The sequence below is a fragment of the Oratosquilla oratoria genome, chromosome 41, assembly GCF_046742065.1.
Source record: "Oratosquilla oratoria isolate Oo_2021 chromosome 41, ASM4674206v1, whole genome shotgun sequence".
Lineage (NCBI taxonomy): Eukaryota > Metazoa > Arthropoda > Malacostraca > Stomatopoda > Squillidae > Oratosquilla > Oratosquilla oratoria.
The window spans coordinates 42,634,367-42,639,366 of record NC_134817.1 but is presented as its reverse complement, the minus strand read 5'-3'; positions in this window follow the sequence as shown (position 1 = coordinate 42,639,366).

Sequence of the window (5,000 nt, the reverse complement as noted above, 5' to 3'; positions counted from 1 at the left end):
AGACATCTTATCTTGCTCTGAGAACCCTTTGAAATCACTTTCGTGTCCATCAGAGCCACCAGTCGCAGACGTTTGTATCCGTTCGCTCGTCTTAGAGGTTAGTAGAGGACCACTTCGTTCTACTTAGCGTAATCTTAATCACATATTTCCTGCTACGCATACCATAAGCGATAGACCTCTTACTCATATTCTACACTAGATCCTCACTTGGTCACTCCCTTCCTTTACCTTCACAATGGCACAAATGTCCAGAAGTCCAATAGTGTGGCTTTATATATATATATATATATATATATATATATATATATATATATATATATATATTTATATATATATATATATACATATATGTATATATATATATATATATATATATATATATATATATATATATATATATAGTGTGTGTGTGTGTGTGTTTTCTCATGACATGTCCCACAAAGTGTAACTGTCTCTTCCTGATAGTTATTAGTATTTCCCTTTGTGTTCCTATTTGCTGCAGTATTTCTTCGTTTGTTTTGAATTCTGTCCATGAAATTTTCAGCATCCTTCTCCAAATCCACATTTCTACTGATTTTATCCTGTCCTGCATTTGCTTACTAATTGTCCAAGTTTCACATCCATATAATAATACTGACCAAGTGTAACATTTTACCATTTTTTCATGTTCTCGTGTTAATTTTATTGTTAGTTACTAAGTGTTTAATTTTGTTGAAATTATTTTTCGTTGTGCCTATCGTTCTCTTTATCTCTTCGTCGCTTTTCTCATCCCAAGGTAATTGAAATGGTCCACCTGTGTCAATATTATTCCTTCTACTTTAATTCTTAGCCTTGGACATTCTTGTTTTTTCGTCATTACCATCACTTCTGCTTTCTTTTTATTCACTTTTAGACCTCTGCTTCTACTTGCTTCTACTAGTGCTGTAACTAATTCCTGTAGCTGAGCTTCCGATTCTGCGAGTTACACAGTATCGTCCGCGTATTATTGAGGTTTCTACAATTAGAACATACGTGCCTAACAGGAAAAATAGAAGGAAAGAGGGCAAAAGGAAAACCACGCATAAAATATGTAGACGAATTAAGGACGTTTGTAGGAGAAGAAATAACAAATACTATCTTGAAGAGCCATGTGCAGACAGGAATGGAGCTCTATGGTGGCCAACGTCCAATTCGATACGGCACCCCGCTAATTTTATTAGCTATTAATACACACACACACACACACACACACACACACACACACACACACACACACACACACATATATATATATATGTATATATATATGTGTGTGTGTGTGTGTGTGTGTGTGTGTTTGTGTGTGTGTGTGTGTGTGTGTGTGTGTACAGTATATGTGTATACATACACATACATACACACACACATATATATATATATATATATATATATATATATATATATATATATACAGTATGCATACATACTTAGACACAGACAGACAGACAGGTAGGTAAATAAGTAGACAGACAGATAACCAATGATCTATTTACTTGTATCAATTTCACAGCAGTCTCAATAGAGGAAGCAAATTAGCTCCTGAGCATTTAGCAGAGGGTTTTTCAAATAGGTTAAAACTAAACCAATTAACTAACTCAGCAAGGAGACAAGCTCAAAATAAATCTCATTAGCGCTGAATTCATAATAAACCCAAATTCATAATAAACGCTAAATTCATGGTAAACCTAGCTTTGATGAATCAATTTACATACATATTACAAATTCCCGTAAAGGTAGTGATAAAGTTTGGCCAGGAAATACTTGGCTACGCGCCTAACAGTAACATCTACCTTTAGGGCCCTTTTGTACTAGGCAATTAGTGACCGTCACTAGTGACGGTCACTAGTTGCCACCATTTCTTTTTAAATTGAGCCTTTCACACTACGTCACTGCGGTTGCCCGGTTGCGGAACAGGCTATGGCTGTTGCCCGCTCCGGTAACATCTCATGCATATGCATTGTTCTTTTTTCGATACCGTCTCTTTTTCTTGACCGGCAAGGCCAACAGAAGCACCTCCTCCATTGATGCCATTCTCTCGACCAATGAGATGATGAGAAAGGATTCCGCAACTCGGTGACAGTCACTGGTTGCTTGCAATTGCCCGAGACTTTCACACTAAGCAACTAGTGACCGCCACTAGTGACGGGCACTGGTAGACATGAGGGAATGGGCTGGAGACTTGTAGTTCACGAGCTCACGGTAGAGTCGAACACTCGACCTTTCTTATGTTTTTTCTTCTTCTTCGCGTTCTTCTTCTTCTTCGCATTCTTCTTCTTCGCGTTCTTCTTCTTCGCGTTCTTCTTCTTCTTCTTCTTCTTCTTCTTCTTCTTCTTCTTCTTCTTCTTCTTCTTCTTCTTCTTCTTCTTCTTCTTCTTCTTCTTCTTCTTCTTCTTCGCGTTCTTCTTCGTGTTCTTCTTCGCGTTCTTCTTCGCGTTCTTCTTCTTCTTCACGTTCTTCTTCTTCTTCACGTTCTTCTTCTTCTTCACGTTCTTCTTCTTCTTCTTCTTCTTCTTCTTCTTCTTCTTCTTCTTCTTCTTCTTCTTCTTCTTCTTCTTCTTCGCGTTCTTCTTCTTCGCGTTCTTCTTCTTCTTCTTCTTCTTCTTTTTCTTCTTCTTCTTCTTCTTCTTCTTCTTCTTCTTCTTCTTCTTCTTCTTCTTCTTCTTCTTCTTCTTCTTCTTCTTCTTCTTCTTCTTCTTATACGTTTTTTATCTTTCATTTGATGGAGACACCTCGGTTCGGTGACGGAGATATGTTATTGATTTCATTCAAGTGGACATTTTTCACATTTGCTAACCCTTCCTCTTCTGTTTCGTTCTTTAAGAGCTTTATTCTAACAAACGGCGGATGGTATTCGCGTTACTAGAAAGGTCAAGATGATCTCGATCAACCATTTCTGTAAGGTGATCCCCTTTTGGTACTTAATTACGGCTTGTGTTGGTGATATTAATTTCGGCATGGCGGCAAAGTAAGTAGTGATGTCAAATTATTTTATTCAGTCTGAGTGGCTGGGGATGGGGAGACGATTGCTGGGAAACAATTTTGTTTGCCTAGTTTAATTATTGGTTAATTATCAACTTATCTATTTCTTTATTTGAGTGTTTATGTACTTATGTATCTATTCATTTACATGTTTATTTAAATTTTCTTTTATTGTGTATTTATTTACTTACTTATTTATTCATTTACTTATTTGTTTATTTATTAATTTATCTATTTCGTTATTTATGTTCACATTTATTTGTGTGTTTGTTTATGTATTACCTTTTCATTTATATGCTTACTTATTTAAATCTTTGATTTTGTTTTGTATCTAATATAATTCATTTATTTTTTTTTCCGACCTCTTTATAAGCCGAAAGTCTCCTGTCGGCATACGTTTTCTTTACAGCGCATCATAAATCGGTGTAATTAGCCTACTTTATGTTTTTCATTCTTTCTTGTTCCTGGGGCCCCAGCGGCAGATGGGATTGGGTTCTTTTCTGGCTTGTGAGTACGCTGAATCATCCCGTCAAACACAAAACAATCAACATAACAGAATACAATATGGCTACAATCAATCCCTCCTAGACCTCCTTCAGATGCATTAATATCGTCTGGTTTTATTCAAAGTATAATCATTTGAGTGTGTCACGGGACTTTCTTTTTCTTTTCATAAAGTCATGACCAGCAGTTGGGTTGTTATAGTATAAGGAAAGCTATGTAGGCCCGGGTTCGAGCCCCAGTGTTTACTGATGACCGCCAGTCACCCTGGCTTTCCGAGCACACAGAACAATGGTGGCGGATATGCCCGGAGCTAAGTGCCTCGAGGCGGAAGCTAATCACTATTCTCTTGTTATTTTTCTTGGTTTTCTTCTTCTTCTTCTTCTTCTTCTTCTTCTTCTTTTTCTTTTTTATCTTCTTTCTTTTCTCCATTTTTCTATTTTCTTATGTTTTTTGCTCTTTTTTATCTTTCCACTTTTTTCTTCCTTTTATTTTTTCTCTTCTTTATTTTTCCTTTCCCTCTTTTTTTCATTTTTTACTTTTTTCTTCTTTACCTATTCTTCTCATTTTCTTTGCATTTACTTCTTTTTGTTTTGCCTTCTTTTCCTCATTTTTTTTTCTTCACTTTTTATCTCTTCTACCCTTTCTTCCTCTTCTTATCATTATTATTATCACTACAAAAAATTTAGTAGCAGTAGCAATGGTAATAGTAGTAGTAGTAGTAGTAGTAGTAGTAGTAGTAGTAGTAGTAGTAGTAGTAGTAGTAGTAGTAGTAGTAGTAGTAGTAGTAGTAGTAGTAGTAGTAGTAGTAGTAGTAGTAGTAGTAGTAGTAGTAGTAGTAGTAGTAGTAGTAGTAGTAGTAGTAGTAGTAGTAGTAACAGCCCCAGAGAGCCGACGCTAATCGCAACCCACCCGCTAAACCCCCTCCTATTTTACTACCCTTATCCTTATCCCTTCTTCTCTTCTCCATCTCTCCTTTTTCCCTATCTCTCTCTCCCCCTTCGTATTCTCTCCCCTCCCATCTATCTGCCTTCCCCCTCACTCGCCCTCTCTCCCCTTCTCACTCTCTCTCTCTCTCTCTCTCTCTCTCTCTCTCTCTCTCTCTCTCTCTCTCTCTCTCTCTCTCTCTCTCTCTCTCTCTCTCTCTCTCTCTCTCTCTCTCTCTCTCTCTCTCTCTCTCTCTCTCTCTCTCTCTCTCTCTCTCTCTCTCTCTCTCTCTCTCTCCCTAACTCTTTCTCTCTCTCTCACCCTATCTCTTTCTCGCTCTCTATATATCTCTCTCTCTATCTATCTATCTATCAATCTATCTATCTACCTACCTCTCCCTTTCTCTCTCTCTCACACTGTCTCTTACTATCTCATTCCTTCCTATTACCCACCTCCTCCTACTCCCCTCCTGACCCTCTCTCTCGTCTCCTTCTCCTGTCCTCCCCATCCTCCCCCTCCTTCCTGTCGCTTCACTTCCCTTAGCGTTTCTCTCCTCCTGCTTCCTCTAAATCTAT